At 41.9% G+C, this 17,336-nt stretch overlaps 1 pseudogene; it reads right to left on the bottom strand.

Moving 5' to 3' along the window:
* Nucleotides 1-3,204: 3,204 nt before the first annotated feature.
* On the bottom strand, nt 3,205-16,668 carry LOC138809095 (tubulin beta-2 chain-like; annotated as a pseudogene).
* Nucleotides 16,669-17,336: the final 668 nt, after the last annotated feature.

Raw genomic sequence — 17,336 nt, 5'->3', positions numbered from 1 at the left:
ACTGAAGAGGCTGTCTTTCTTCCATTCTATTGTATCAAATCCTCAAAGAAACAACTGCCCAATAAATAAGTGGGATAAAGACTTAAAGACAAACTTCTCTGAAATAGAAAGAAGGATGGCCAATAGACACATGAAGAAATGCTCAACATCCCTAGCCATAAAAGAAATGCAAATCAAAACAACATTGAGATACCACCTCACAACAGTTAGAATGGCAAAAATCAAGAACTCTAACAACAGATGCTGGAGGGGATGTGGACAGAAGGGAACCTTACTTCATTGTTGGTGGGAATGTAAACTTGTTCAACCACTTTGGAAAGAAGTATGGAGGTTCCTCAAAAGACTTCACATAGACCTCCCCTATGACCCAGCAATCCCACTTTTGGGAATTTACCCAAATGTTTACAAACAAGACCACACTAAAGCTTCCAGCACAACTATGTTTATTGCAGCATTATTTACCATAGCTAAGATATGGAACCAACCCAGATGCCCTTCAGTAGTTGAATGGATCAAGAAAATGTGGTATATATACACAATGGAATTCTATGCCTCCATCAAAAAGAATGACATTGCCCCCTTTGTTAGGAAATGGAATAACTTGGAAAAAAATATATTAAGTGAACTAAGCCAGGCACAAAGAAACACAGGTCCCATGGTTTCCCTTATTTGTAATATCTAGTATATGTATGAGTCAAGTGGAAAAAGTAAGATAATGTGATGTTAGGAAAATGAATCCTTAGATAGGTATCTTAATGTTTTTTTTCTTTCATGCATGTGTTTCTAATGCATTTATAAGATTATTTCTTTGTTGCTTTGTATGTCCCTCCCCCACAGTATAACCCCCGCTTTCAATATATTTGATGTCAGTATAACTTGTGGAGGAGATGGGGAAAAACAAGTCGTTTAAGTATTCAGGTGGACCTGTTGCAACAATGAAAAGTACAAATTGCCATGTCAAAAACGAGCTTTACAATGTCGGTGCGGGGGAGATGGGGAAGGATTGTGTGGGCGGGGAGGGGGGAGGCTGGTAAGGGAGGTGAAGGGTAAACAAAGGAGGAGGCTGCAATGCTTGGTAAGAAATATATTCATTATCTTGCCCATGTAATTGTAACCCCTCTGTACAGTATGTTCACAAATAAAATAAAATTTAAAAAATATTCTTAGTCACGGGCTGGGAAGGTGGCTCAGTGGCAGAGTGCTTTCCTTGCACGCATGAGGTCCTGGGTTCGATTCCTCAACCCCACATAAGCAGAAAAAGCCGGAAGTGGTGCTGTGGCTCAAGTGGTAGAGCGCTAGCCTTGAGTTGAAGTGCTGAGGGACAGCACCCAGGCCCAGAGTTCAGGTCCCACGTCCAGCAAAAAAAAAAAAAGAAAAAAAATATTCTTAGTCAAATACTGGTAGATATGCTAGGTGGGACCTCCATCACAGCTTGGCCTCAATCCTTAACCCACTGAGGAGTGAGAGTGCTTTGGCCAGACCTGCCTTCAGTTCTGACCCAGCAGCCTTATTGGGTTTGGGGATCATCCAACCTGATCAGTTCCAGTACTAAAGACCCAGGAATGTCAATTTGCTGGCCAACACCTACTCCCTAGGACTTCCACATTAGAAGCTCATTGCACTTTGATATGCCTTGGGGCAAGGACAGAAAACATCTTGCTTCTAGTCACAGATCACCCCCTGGGGAAGTTTACTTTCTAATGAGTGAGATCAGCTTGGCTTAAAGATCTGTACCCCACTCATCTCCACCCTACCAACCTCAGGCCTGGTAGAGGAAAGCTTAGGGAAATTACTATTTCCCAACTTTACTAGCAGCAAGGAACTTGCAACTCACCCAGTAGTATCTTTTCCTTAGAGCTTTCTAAAAGTTGCTAAATTCCCATAGGTCCTGTTTCTGAATAAAAAGGGGCTTACAGGTTATTGGTGGCCATGCAGGAATGCCTGGCACAGACAACCTACCTGAAGCCTCACTGCAAGAAGAGTGAAAGATTCTGGCAAAAAGAACCCTTGACTGATGTGGCCTCCTGTGAAAACAGAAGTGTTCGACCTCTTCCTGGCCATTGTAGGTTCTAAGCAATTGAGATTTCCATCTTACTCATGTAAAGTAACCATACCCAATAGGCTAGCTCCATGCATCCCTTTTGTCCTTACAACTCCCCCTGGGCCTCAGATAGCTTTGAATGCTGGAAAAGTGAGTATGAGAATGGGTCATTGGGCCATGTCTCCCCTTCTCTCCTTCACTTGGAAGGACAGAATCAAGCAGTTCTTGATACACTATGGGGCTGGTCAGCTTTTCACTCCCTCAAAGAGCTAGACTCACTTCTGTCCTTAATGTTGCCAGATGCCTTGAGAAACTACCCTGGCAACCAAGATCTTGCACTCATCCTGTGAGTTCTGCTTCACTGTAAGCACAGGGATCGGGGTTCCTGCTACAGTTTCTGGAGAATGTGACTGCAATCCCTCTGATGGGGCATGAGACAAGAACCTATCATTGTGTGAAGGAGAAGTAGATGTGTAATGGCCAGTATTCATAACTGCCTTTTGTGGTTCCATTCCCAAAGAGGAATGTGTAATGGGTGGCAGGTATAGCCAGTCCTGTGTCAGAATGAAGGAGGAAGAGGCCCTGCTACCTCAGTGCCCAGACAAGCCTTGAACGTCAATCCTGTCAGTACTCCAAACATCAAATTGGTACTAGGAAAATTGTAATATCTAGTTTCAGTTTTCTTTCTCTTCAAACTGCTTTTTTGCTACTGGCATGCTATTGAGAGATTGCTAACTTTAAAACTGGGCCAGGGAAAATAAAAAATATTGGCATTTGTCATACTCCTCTTCAAAATAGAAGAAATACCATGAATTTGAAACTCCTCTTGAGCACCAGTCCTATATTGCTAAGATTAAATCCTGCTGGCCACCTTTATATTTCAAATACATTGAAAGAATAAAAGGGATTCTTAAGAAGAATAAGGACTAAGAGTATAAAATGTATACTTCTTTATTTATATAAATAAGGCTTTCATATAATTATATTTAAAAGAAATCTGTATTTTTACATTCACCACCAGTGAGTTTCTGACAGGAAAGGCTGTGCATAATGATACACAGCAAGGATCCCACTCCAGGACAACAGGAGCTCAGGAAAGCACCATTAATTTGAGAAGTAGGCAGGCTCTGACACTCCTGTTGCACTGCTAGCAATGGGAAGTCTTAAACTAGTTCCTCCACCAAGTCTTCTTCAAATTCCCCCTGTTCATCAGCAGTGTCATCTTGGCACTGCTGGTACTCGGACACCAGGTCATTGATATTGCTCTCAGCTTCAGTGAACTCCATCTCATCTATGCCCTCACCTATGTACCAGTGCAAGAATGCATTGCACTGGAACATGCCACTGAACTGCTCTGAGATGCACTTGAAGGGATCCTAGATGGCTATGTTTTTGCCGATGAAGGTGGCCGACATCGTGAGTCCATGTGGGGGTGGGGTGGGGGGGAAGGGAAGGGGGGATGTCACACACAGCCGTCTTCACATTGTTGGGGATCCAGTCTCCAACGTAGCTGCTGTTCTTGTTCTGCACGTTGAGCATCTGTTCATCCACCTCTTCATGGACATTCAGCCTCGGAAGATGGCAGCCGCTGTCAGGTAGCAGCCATGGCGGAGATCACAGGTGACCATCAAGTTCTTAGGGTCAAATATCTGCTGGGTGAAGCTCGAGTACCGAGAGAGCATGGTACTGCTGGCTGGCACGGCTGGCCAGGGGCACAAAGCCAGGCATGAAGAAGTGCAGGCGGGAAAGAGCACCATATTCAAGGCCAGCTTGTGCAGGTCTGCATTCAGCTGGCCAGGGTAGCACAGGCAGATGGTAACCCCGCTGTTGGTGCCTGACACCAGGTGGTTCAGGTCGCCATAGTTGGGCGTGGGCAGCTTCAAGTTACAGAAGCAGATGTTGTACAGGGCCTTGTTGTCGATGCAGAAAGTTTTATCTGCATTTTCCACCAGCTGGTGGACAGAGAAGATCGCGTTGTAGGGTTCCAGCACTGTGTTTGACACCTTCGGGGAGGGCATGACACTGAAGGTGTTCATGGTGTGGGTTGGGTACCCCTCTTGAATATTGTTGAGAATCAGGGTGCCCATGCTTGACCCGGTGCCACCTCCCAAAGAGTGGGCCAGCTAGAAACCCTGTAGACAGTCACACCTTTCTGACTTCCGCCTCACCACATCCAGTACCGGCTCCACCAGCTCAGCTTCCTCTGTGTAGTAGCCCTTGGTCCAGTTATTGGTTGCCCTGCTCTGGCCTATCAGACACAAGCCATGATGGGACACACACTCCAAGAATATTTACTGTGCCATTTGCATTTTGAAGACAACAGGACTCTTCTGAGCCAACCTTTGCTTTTAATTTAGATAACTTTGGTGAAATAAAGGAAATGTTTTCATTGTATCTGGGACCCTACAAATCACCCAGGTTCTAAAGAAATAAAGACAATGTGGAGGAAGATACATTTTAACCCAAATCAACTACTTGTAGAAATGAAGAACAGAGCCTGCCTCAATACTGGAAATGTAATTAGTTTCACAGGAGGGACAGGAGCACATTGTGATCATAGGAAAGCTAAGCTGCAAGCACTTGTCTGCACCTTGCTCACACATAGCTATGCTTTGATTTCTGGTGTCCTGAAGTAGTTCTCTGTTATTGCCGGGCCTTTGAAATGACCAGCAGTGCTGAAACCTTGTTGGAGGCTTTCCCTGATTGCTGATCTTTCCATTCAGAGGCTTCTTTGTCATGGAGGGCTTGCAGAGTTGCACTGATCTGAGCTGTCTGAGTGGCCAGGGGCATGACTCCAGTGGACTGGAATAGGTGGGTTAGGTGAGGACAATATCTAGGTGTATAAAGGCTCAGCCCAGCACTGGAGTGCCTGGATGTTAGGACCCATAGACCATGATGACATACCAAATATGAAGTTGTCTGGCCTGAAGCTCTGGCCAAATGGTCCTGATCTCACTGAGTCTAAGGTTCCAGGCTCTAGGTCCACCATGATGGCCCGAGGAACATATTTTTTGCCTGTGGAGACAAGAGTTGACGTAGGCCTATAATTGACAAGAAACTTAGGGGCAGAGCTTATGATTCTGAGTGACTCTCAGCATTCATTACAGAAATTACAGCATTTGAGACATGGAAACAGAAAAGATTGGTTCAGCCATTGAGGGATTTTTTGAAGAGGAGATTAGCAGTGGTTCTCTCACTTCAGCCCTCCCTTCTTTTCAGGCCTCCTGGTCACTTCTGCCTTTTGCACACCATCCCATCCCTGCCAATCCTCCAGGGCTAGTCAGTCTTTACTGATGCAGTCAATATAAGCTAGCTTATGTGGATTCAGAACAGACAGAAGAAAGTAGAAATGCATTTGGAAGGTGGATGGAAAATGCCTCTCAAATGTGACTACCCATTTTGCCCCTTGGCCAATGAGACAGTCATGAGACAATCAAATTGCTTCAGCTTTCTTGTCATCAAGAGGTGATTCAAACTTATCCATTCTCTTTCTTGACACTGTCTCTCAAATTACAGAGGAACAATATGGTAATCTTGCTTCACAAAAAAAAAATGGAAAAGACAACATTGAAGGAAAAGCTCATTGCTTCATGATGAGTGTTGGGCTGTTAAGAGCCAGTTGTCATTGTTGGAGTTTTTTAAAGTTACTCACCCATAAATCCTTACAGGTGTCTTCCTTGCCAAGGTAATTCAAGTCATTGATTGATATTAGCCTATAAAACTTCCATGGAGATGTTGAATATTTTTGTGATTACCATCTTGTGAGATGAAATCCATTTCTGACTTAGTAAGGAATGGACTTGAGAATTCTGATAATTCTCTTAGAACTTCAATTCTGAAGGAAGCTAAATAAATCTTGATAGGATAAGAACAAATATATGTGAACTAATCCTTCCTCTTCATCCCTTTTCCTTCCCTAGTACTGTTAATTGGGCCACTGGCTCCTCTTCTCCAGTTCCAAATGCCTCAGGCCTTAACCCATTCCTTCTCCACCTCCTCACATTTTTCTCGTCTCCATTCCTGCCAGTTTTCATCTTCAGGTTCACCTTTAATTCACCTGCTATTGTCTCTGCACATTCCAACACTGTAGATTCCACCAAATGTGGCTTGTCAAGGGAAATAATTATACACTATTTTCTTCTCATATACTTGTACTGTACTCTATAGTAAATCCACTGGCTACATAGCATGTACCTGTTATTAAGTATGATGTCATGTAGAGACACTTGAATGTGTGTGGCAGATTATTTGTAGGTTCTATACAAATACTATTTTATATAAAGAACTTGAGTGTGTGAAGATGTTGTTATTGGTGGGGGTCCTCGAGCCCATTCCATGAGGATACTGAGGGGTGATTGAATTTTAACTAATGGTGCTGTTTTCATACTTCTTTAAATGAAGTTATGAACTTATTAAAAGACTATTTTTTCAGCCCTTTGTTTACGGATCAAATCTATAATCCTAGCTAATCAGGAGGCTGAGATCTGAGGATCATGGTTCAGTGTTGTCTCAGAAGGGAAGGAATGTACTTGGAACTCTTATTTCCAATTAACCACACACACGCACACACACACACACACACACACACACACACACACACACACACACACACACACACACACACACACCACAACACAACACAAAGCTAGAAGAGAAGCTCTATCAATTGAGCCACTAGTAGACTTCCATGTGAACAGTGACCTGATTGAGCCTCACAGGTGTCTGCTGGACCAGACATCCATTAAAATGGCTAAAGGATGCAGATATCTCATACAAGCTGTGTGACATCTCTGATTGGGTCTGGGATGGATATGGCCACAGACTTTCCTATGACCTTGAGAGTCATATAGCTCTCTCCTACAGACAATTAAACCCTGTACAAAGCAACCCAGTAAGTACCTTCCCTTAGGACCCCTCCTGTCTAGCAAGACATTTGATATTCTCTTCTTCAATAAATCATTGCTGTTTTATTCTTCCCTCTGCATCCATGAACTCATTCTTTGAGATCATAGAGACAAAATATGTGATTCAGTTATTAGGTTTTCAGTATCAACATGATGGCCTGCTTCAAAACAGAACTTTTTTTTTTAATTAATTGTATTTTATTTTATTTGAGAACATACTGTACAGAGGGGCTACAATTACATGGGCAGGATAATGCATATATTTCTTACCAAGCATTGCAGCCTCCTCCTTTGTTTACCCTTCACTTCCCTTCCCCGCCTCCCCCCTCCCCCCGCCCAATTTTACCCCCCTCCCCCCACCCAATTATAACCCCCTCCCCCCCCACACCGACATTGTAAAGCTGGTTTTGACATGACATTTTGTGCTTCTCATTGTTGCAACAGGTCCACCTAAATCCTTAAACGACTTGTTTGTCCCCATCTCCTCCACATGTTATACTGACATCAAATATAGTGAAAGCGGGGGTTACACTGTGGGGGAGGGACATACAAAGCAACAAAGAAATAATCCTATAAATGCTTTAGAAACACATGCATGAAAGAAACGAAAACATTAAAATACATATTTAAGGGTTCATTTTCCTAACATCACATTATCTGACCTTTTCCGCTTGACTCATACCTATACTAGATATTGCAAATAAGGGAAACCATGGGACCTATGCTTCTTTGGGCCTGGCTTACTTCACTTAATAAAATTTTTTCCAAACCTTTCCATTTCCTAACAAATGGGGAAATGTCATTCTTTCTGATGGAGGCATAGAATTCCATTCTGTATATATACCACATTTTCTTGATCCATTCATCTACTGAGGGGCATCTGGGTTGGTTCCATGTCTTAGCTATGGTAAATAATGCTGCAATAAACATAGTTGTGCTGGTAGCTTTAGTGTGGTCTTGTTTGTAAACATTTGGGTAAATGCCCAAAAGTGGGATTGCTGGATCATAGGGGAGATCTATGTGAAGTCTTTTGAGGAACCTCCATCCTGCTTTCCAAAGTGGTTGAACAAGTTTACATTCCCACCAACAATGAAGTAAGGTTCCTTTGTGTCCACATCCCCTCCAGCATCTGTTGTTGTTAGAGTTCTTGATTTTTGCTGTTCTAACTGGAGTGAGGTGATATCTCAATGTTGTTTTGATTTGCATTTCTTTTATGGCTAGGGATGTTGAACATTTCTTCATGTGTCTATTGGCCATCCTTCTTTCTTCTTCAGAGAAGCTTCTCTTTAAGTCTTTCGCCCACTTATTTATTGGGCAGTTGTTTCTTTGAGGATTTGTTGTTGGGTGGTTTAATTTTTTGAGTTCCAAGTATATTTTAGATATGAGACCCTTGTCCGTTGTATGGCTAGTAAAGATCTTCTCCCAATCCGTGGGCTTTCTATTGATCTTGCCAGCTATGTCATTTGCCCTGCAGAAGCTCTGCAATCTTATGCAATGCCATTTGTCCAACCTTTCTTTGATTTGTTGTGCTTCCGGGTCTCTATTCAGAAAATTTCGACCTGAGCCAAGGAGACCTAGGGTTTCTCCTATTCCATCCTGTAATGTTTTCAGAGTGTCTGCTTTGAGTTCAAGGTCTTTGATCCGTTTGGAGTTGATTCTGGTGCAAGGTGATATACAAGGATCTAGCTTTAGTTTTCTACATGTAGTTAACCAATTTTGCCAGCACCATTTACTGAAGAGGCTGTCTTTCTTCCATTCTATTGTTTTAGCTTCCTTATCGAAGATTAGATGGCTATAGGTCTGTAGGTTCATTTCTGGGTTTTCAATTCTATTCCATTGGTCCTGAGGTCTGTTCTTATGCCAATACCAAGCTGTTTTGATTACTATGGCTTTATAGTAGAGTTTGAAATTTGGTATTGATATTCCTCCAGCAGTGTTCTTTCCATTGAGGAGCGTTTTTGCTATTCGGGGTCTTTTATTGTTCCATATGAATTTTTGGATTGCCTCCTCTATTTCCTTAAAGAATGAGGGTGGAATTTTGATAGGTATCGCGTTGAATTTGTAGATAGCCTTGGGAAGTATTGCCATTTTCACGATGTTGATCTTGCCATTCCAGGAGCATGGGAGGTTTTGCCATTTTTTAAGTTCTGTGTTGATTTCCTTTTTCAAGATTTTAAAGTTTTCATCATAGAGGTCCTTCACTTCTTTGGTTAAGTTAATTCCTAGGTATTTTATTTTTTGTGGGGCTATTACAAATGGAGTTGCTTTCCTAATTTCAGCCACACTTTTCTCATTGTTGGCATATAGAAAAGCCATTGATTTTGGGGGGTTATATTTTATAACCTGCTACTTTGCCAAAGTTTTGAATCAGCTTGAGTAATTTGGGAGTGGAGTCTATGGGATTCTTTAAATACAAGATCATGTCATCTGCAAAGAGGGAGAGTTTTATTTCTTCTTTCCCTATTTGGATCCCCTTTATGTCTGCATCTTGTCTTATTTCTGTAGCTAGGCATTCTAATACTAGATTGAAGAGAAGTGGAGAGAGTGGCATCCTTGTCTTGTTCCTGAGTTAAGAGGAAATGGCTTTAGTTTTTCACCATTGAGTATAATGCTGGCTGTAGGTTTGTCATATACAGCCTTTATTGTATTGAAGAATGTTCCATGGATTCCTAATTTTTCCAGAACCTTCATCATAAAGGGGTGTTGGATCTTGTGAAATGCTTTTTCTGCATCTATTGAGATAACCATGTGGTTCTTATACTTGCTCCTATTGATGTGATGAATAATATTAATTGATTTGCGTATATTGAACCAGCTTTGCATCCCTGAAATGAATCCTGTTTGATCATGGTGTATGATTTTTTGGATGAATTGTTGAAGTCGATTGTCCAAAATTTTGTTGAGAAGTTTTGCATCAATGTTCATCAAAGAAATGGTTCTATAGTTCTCTTTCTTTGATGAGTCCCTGCCTGGTTTTGGGATGAGGGTTATGATGGCTTCATAGAATGTGTTCGGTAGTGAGCTTTCTCTTTCAATTTCATTGAAGAGTTGGAGGAGTATTGGTGTGAGCTCTGCTTTGAAGGCCTTGTAAAATTCCGCTGTAAAACCATCTGGTCCTGGACTTTTCTTAGCTGGGAGGTCTCTTATTGCTGTTTCTATTTCAATGCTTGATATGGGCCTGTTAAGCTGGTTTAACTCATCTTGGTTTAGTTTTGGCATGTCAATATTTGCTAGGAAAAGGTCCATTTCTGTCAAGTTCTCAAACTTATTAGCATAAAGTTTTGAGAAGTATTCCCTTATAATGTTCTGAATCTTGGTTGTTTCCGTGGTGATGTTTCCATTCTCATCTCTGAGTTTATTAATTTGGGTGTGTTCTCTCCTTTTTCTGATAAGGTTTGCTAAGGGTCTGTCAATTTTGTTAAGTTTTTCGAAGAACCAACTCTTTGTTTTGTTGATTCTTTCTATAGTTTTTGTAGATTCTAATTCATTTAATTCTGATTTAATTTTGATTATTTCTTTCCGTCTACTGGATTGGGGTTTATCTTGCTGCTCTTTTTCAAGGAGGTTTAGATGTGTCATTAAATTGCTAGTTTCAGATCTCTCCAATTTGTTGATGTAGGAGCTCAGAGCTATAAACTTGCCTCTGAGTACTGCCTTTGCTGTGTCCCAGAGGAGCTGGTAATTTGTGTGTTCATTTTTGTTGAATAGCATGAACATTTGAATTTCCTTTCTAATCTCTTCCATGACCCACTCATGATTCAGCAGTGTGTTGTTCAGCCTGCATGTGATACCGGACTTTCTTTGGTGGCTTTTGGTGTTGAGTTCTAATTTTATTCCCTTGTGGTCAGAGAGAATGCAAGGTATAATTTCAATGTTTCTGAATTTAGACAAGTTTGCTTTGTGGCCTAAAATGTGATCTATTTTAGAAAACGTTCCATGTGCTGCTGAGAAGGACGTGTATTCTGATGCTGCTGGGTGAAATGTTCGGTAAATGTCTGTTAAGTCTAGTTGATCTATGCAGCTGTTTCGATCTGCGGTTTCTCTGTTGAGTTTTTGCCGAGTTGATCTATCTAGTGTGGAGAGTGGTGTGTTAAAATCCCCAACAATTAATGTCTTTGGATCTATATGGGATTTGAGGGAAAGTAGTGTTTCTTGGATAAATTTGGGTGCTCCATTGTTTGGCGAATAGATATTTAGAATTGTAATATCCTCCTGAAGGAGAGATCCTTTAATTAGTATGTAGCGACCTTCTTTATCTCTTCTCACGAATTTTAATTTGAAGTCTATTTTATCTGATATTAGGATTGCAATTCCCGCCTGTTTATGAGGGCTGTCTGCTTGGTAGATTTTGTTCCAGCCTTTAACCTTGAAAATATGTTTGTTTTTATGGGCAAGATGTGACTCCTGCAGGCAGCAGATAGAAGGGTCTTGTTTTTTAATCCTATTAGACAGACTATGTCGCTTAATTGGAGAGTTCAGTCCGTTAACGTTAAGAGATAGGACTGAGAGGTATTTGGGAGTTACTGCCATGTTATCCACCTTCTTGGGGGCTGTGAAAGCTGGGTTCTTCCTAAGGTTCTTGGATTCTCAGTTTAGGTGCAGTTTTTTGGCCTTTGTTGCGTTCTTGTTGGTTTTCTATGTGTAGGACTTAAAAATCTTTTGTAGGGCTGGTTTGGTGGAGATGTATTGTTTCAATTTTTCTTTGCTATGGAAGGTTTTTATTTGGCCTTCAGTTATGAAGGAGAGTTTAGCTGGGTACAGTATTCTTGGTTGATAGTTTTTTGTTTTTAGGGCATGGCATATGTCATTCCAGGCTCTTCTTGCTTTGATTGTCTCTGCTGAGAAATCTGAGGTGATTCTAATTGGTTTCCCTTTATAGGTGATTAACCTTTTCTCCTTGACTGCTTTAAGGATATTTTCCTTGGTCTGTGTTGATCCTGTTTGGATGATAATGTGACGGTGGGATGTCCTATTCTGGTCTGGTCTATTTGGGGTTCTAAAAGCTTCTTGTATCTTAATAGGCCTATCTTTTTGTATGTTTGGGAAGTTCTCTGCTAGGATCCTGTTAAACAAATTTCCTAGACCATTAACTTCTGTTTCTAGGTGCTCCTCTACACCCATTATCCTTAGATTGGGCCTTCTGATGGTGTCTTCCAGGTGTTGGATAGACCTATCATATTTCTTGGGCTTGTCTTGGATGGTTGTATGTTCTTTCTCTATAATATCTAGGCTGTCTTCAATCCCTGAGATTCGATCTTCTGCATGGTCTAACCTGCTGTCCAGACTTTCTACTTTGTTTTTTATCTCTTTTCCTTCTAATTGGTCAGCTTTGATGGCTTCAAGTTCTTTGTTGAAGCTCTGTTTTAGGTCTTTTATGAATTTCTTTACTTCCTTAATTTGGTGTTCAGTGTTTGTTCTCAAATCACTTAGTTGATTGGTTATGGTTTCTTTGGACTCCCATTCCTTCTGTTGGGTTCCATTCAGCATTCCCTTTGTGGTCTCCCTGACTTCCTTCAGCTCTTTGTTAATGGATTCCATGAATGCCTTTAGTGATCTTTGTGTATTCTCTACCTGGTCTCTTAATTCGTGAATTACTCTTTGATTAGTTTCCTCCCTTCTGTGGGATTCCTGCAGTTCTCTTTGAGTGTTCTCTGCCTGCTCATGCCATTCCTCCCTTTCTCTTTGAGTATTCTCAAGTTGTTCACGCAAATCCTGTATCAGTTTTTGAGAAGCTTCCTCACGCTTATGATATTCCTGTATAAACTTCTGGGATGCCTCCTCTCTCTCCCTATCACGCTCATACAGAGTACTTTGTACATTGTCAAACTTCTCATTTATCATGTTTGCTATTAGTGTTTGTAGAGCTGTTTGGGAACTCTCATCTGGATTATTCTTTATCTGTTCTAATCCCTGATTATCAAGGTTGGGAATTGAGATACCCGAATTTGCCATTTTTCTTGTGTTTTTCCGGCTTACTCGGCCCATTTGAGATGAAGATTGCACCACAGTTTTGTGCTAGAACACTATCTTAAGGCAACCATCAACCAAAGTTTGCATTTGTACCGTCAATAGTCTACAGATACAATCTAGTTCAACAGATACATCTATTCAACATCAAACGACTATATGTTAAAGGACTTGGAACCGCAGAAAAGAATTTGGAAAACCAGAAATTATTATGATTAGGGAGAGATGTGGGTAAAAAATGGGAATAGATTGGTGTGGGGAGGCACAGGGAGAGTTAACTATGTCCTAATCACAGTGCAAGAAATGGGTTGGGTAGGATGCAAGTAGAGAGAGAGAGAAAAAGAAGAGACGGTAAGGGGAATAAAGAGAGACCAGAAAAAGAATAGAAACGTAAAAATTAATGTTATTATAGAGGTTAAAAGACCGTCTATTTAGAGAGGAATGTGAATATGTTCAGAGAAGGGGAGGGACATAGAGGAGATGTGAAAATCTTTAAGGATGGGAAAGGGAGAAGAAAAGATCAGAAGTTCAGTAGAGCTAGATAAAAAACAAAAAGATAATTAAGAAAGAAAGAAAAAGAGAAAGAAGACAAGAAAAGAAAGGAAAACTCTCATTCACGTATTCCTAAAATAAAAATTATAAGATGAGAAAAAAAATAGTTACTGGAAAACAATTATTTTTTCAGAAGAGGCAAAAATTAAAGATTAATAAAAGTTTTAGAAGGGAAAAAATTTACATATATATATATATATATATATATATATATATATATATATATATATATATATATGGTAACAAAAAACAAAAAACAAGCAAAAAAAAAAGAAAAGAAGAAGAAGAAAAAAAAAGAAAAGAAAGAAAAAAAAAGTCTTTTGATTTTTTTTTTTTTGGGGGGGGAGGAGTGGGAAGAATCCTGTATCTCCCTTTTGTCTGCAACCAGTCTCTTGTTGGAGTCTCTGGTCAGCTTGAGGTCCTGTGGCTTGATTGGTTTCTTAAGTCGGTTGGTTAGAAGAGGCAGAAAAATGCTCTGCTTTACCCAAGATTTTGAGATCCCCCTCCCAAGTTAGTTTTCTGGGAGGGTGGTCTGCTTTGAGAGTCACAAAAGAGGGGGATCTGGTGATGAGGCTAGGTTCTGGGTAGAGTTGAGGCCTTTCAACAAACAGTAGCTTTTTCCTGGGGCTATTTTGTGATAAAGCTCACAGCGCCCAGCCTGGAGCCATTCTCAGGGTTTCTGTTTTTCAATTGATTGTGGTGGCTGCTAGAGGGAGGGGCAGCCTCTGGCTCTGGTTACCCAGCGAGGCAAGGCACTCCGATGGCTGGCGCCTGAGCTGGGTGACTTTTCCCTGGATGGAGCTGAGTCTGGCAGGTCACTTCGCAGTTAAGTTCTTGTGACCTGCTAAATGACTCATTTTATTCCAAGGCCTGAGCTGGAGCTAGCAGCTCCTCCGATCTTTGTCGGTATCCAAGATGGAGATCACCGGTGCTGGGGGTGGAGGGGTGGCCTTCCCTCCTCTGCTCCCTGAGGAGTGAGGACCTAGGGCTTGTACTCACGCCGAGTCTTGGATCCTGGGTCGTCTCTGGTCTGCAAACAGCAGGATGAAGATGTTCGCTCCTTGTCGGTTCTTGTTTGTGTTGAGTAGAATCCGCTCGTCCGCTGCGTCTGGCTCCTTCGTCCCCGACTCTCTGTGTCTCAGGTATGACTCCGCGGCGGTGGTCGCCGCCGCGACTCCGCCGCCGGAGCGGCAGCTGATGCGTTTCCTTGGCTTCCCCTCTCTTGTCTAACTCTCTGTCCTGTGATGGCACACTTGGTGTGATTCTCTGGCTTAGGACTGTTCACTGGAATTCTAAAACTACTTTCTATGCGAGAGCTTGTTCAGATTCCAGCTTCTCCTCCGCCATCTTCAAAACAGAACTTTTATCTGCTTCCTGGGCACCAAAGCTGGTGGATCCTGAATGCTTTTATCTTGAGCCCTTTTTGTGTTGCCACCAAACCTGTGCTAGAGTATCATCAGTGCCCAAGGGACACACCGGGAATGCGTTTGTTCCAATCACACATGGTATACCTAGGTGTTGAGTCTGCAAACATGATGGGTACTCACAGATGTGTGACTTAGTGATGTCAGCCACTCAGCACAAGGTTTCCCTGGACCAGAGTCTCATCCCCATGCATTGGGTGGATGATAGGTGAAACCTTTGTTTCTCATACACAGATTATATCCTGGTTGTTCCTAGCAAATGAATTCCATAGACCCCAGGGGAAACAAGCTGAATCCTTCTTTTAGTCATTTCTTCCCTAACACTGACACATCTGCTCCTTGAAGACACCATGGCCACATACCTCTCAGTAGAGGCTTTCCAAGACCCTACTCCATCATGTCACCCACCCACTTCAGATCTTTTAGCAGCCACTTTCCTCTAATAAACACTTCCCTCACGTCCAGCCTCCCCTATGAAAGTCTTCACTGTTGGGTTTTTATCCTAATGTAGAGGTCACATGCTTAACTATCAAGGTCATGGTTATTTGATATCTTTGGGGTCTACACACAGGACTGCTCAGGGCAATATTGATCCAATGTCTATGGCTCTGTTCACAAGACTGCTCAGTGCCATGGTGATGGGATGTATAGTGTCTGCATATGGGACTGCTCAGTACTATAGTGAATGATGCAGAATATCCATAGAAGGGCACCATTTTCCCATTGAGATTTTCAGCTTTCATTACTTGTGTATAGCTGGTATTCCACACAGCACTCTAAAATCTATGGGAATTTAGGAGAGAGCCTCTTTATCATGAGTTAGCAGAGAATGGAATAAAATAGAATACTCAGCTGTAGTGGTGGTGGCTTTAGCTGGTATTTCTTGATACTCAGCAGACTAAGATCTGAGGATCTAAGTTCAAGGCCAGTCCAGGCAAGAAAATTCATTGAGATTCTTATCCCTAATTAACCACCAAAAATCCCAAAGTACAACTATGACTGAAGTGGTAGAGCACTAATCTTCAGCAAAAAAAAATCCAAATCAATGTTTATGCATTAATTTAAGCCTTAGGACCAACACACACACACACACACACACACACACACACACACACACACACACACACACACACACACACACAAACACACACACACACAACCATTTGTCCAGCACTGGTGGCTCACACACCTGTAATCCTAGCTATTTAGGACGCTGAGATCTGAACTTCAGAGTTTCAATCCAGCCTAGGCAGAAAAGTTTGAGACTTATCTCCAATTAACCACCAGAAAACCAGAAGTGGTCCTGTGGCTCAAAGTGCAAAAGCACTAGCCTTGAGGGACAGTGTCTAGGTCCTGAGTTCAAGCCTTTCGACTGACAAGAAAAATAAAATGTAACACCTGGATCAGGTCCTTTGTCTCCTTTGTTTGAGGAAAGAGTCTACAGACAAAAAGGAAGAGGTAAGACAGCATAACTTTATTGACGGAAAAGACCATCAGAACCCTTGCTAGACAGGAGAGGCCCATGGGAGGGAAGGCACTAGTTGGTGTGGGTTATGTAGGTATTAATGAGGTGTCTTTAGGAATGATCTATATGTCTCTCATGACCATTGGACAGTCTGCAGGTCATATCACTCCCCAGGCCTAGTCAGAAGCTCCACAAAGCCAACCCAAGATCTTTATGCATTCTTTAGTCCTTCTGAGTAAGTTATAATTTTGGTACCTACCTCTGGGGTATAGTCACCTCATCACAGTGTTCATTGTTCCAGGGGCGATGGGCCATGATATGATGTCAAGGAGCCTGCACACAGGACTGCTCAAGGCCAAAGTAAAAGAGAACTTCTGTGGGAGAGAGACTTTGCCTCCATTGCACAGACATGCTCTTTTTATGCTCTGATAACTCTGGGCGGTTTTTCCATGTTTTCTCATTTTTTTCTCCAATGCTTTAGATGGAAACCAGGACATCATGCATGTAAGGCAAGCACTTTCCCATTGCACTTATATTTCTTTCCTTGGATTTGTTTTTAAATGAGCAGTAGATTTCATCTTTGTGTATAGGAAAATAGTTATCAAATATCTCCATTTTAAAGGTTTCAGCTGATGAAGTAGCACAGTATTTTTTATAATCTAAAATAGAGATATTCTGCCTTGGATATGTCCAGAGGCCTCAGACATAAAAAGGCTTGGGATAACTGCTGTGCAATTGGAAAGGCCAGGCTGAAGCCTTTTCCTTTTGCCCCAGCTTGCTGTTGCACCAGTGCTCCTTTCACCAGAAATGCTCATTTTCTCCATTTCTGCTCCTTGACACTTAGCTAGAGGAGTCAGCTCCAGCCCTCTGAGAACTCTCTATGGGGGTGCGGAGTGGGGATTCCAGTATGGGAGAGGGCTTCTCTTCCCCCTCCATCTTTTGTGCTGGTCTTGGGCTTGATCTCAGGGACTGGCTCAGTCAGT

This window comes from Dipodomys merriami, unplaced genomic scaffold (assembly GCF_024711535.1).
Source record: "Dipodomys merriami isolate MVZ:Mamm:240054 unplaced genomic scaffold, mDipMer1.0.p SCAF_484, whole genome shotgun sequence".
Taxonomy (NCBI): Eukaryota; Metazoa; Chordata; class Mammalia; order Rodentia; family Heteromyidae; genus Dipodomys; species Dipodomys merriami.
The sequence above is the reverse complement of the archived record's forward strand: the minus strand, read 5'-3'. Positions and strand labels throughout refer to the sequence as shown.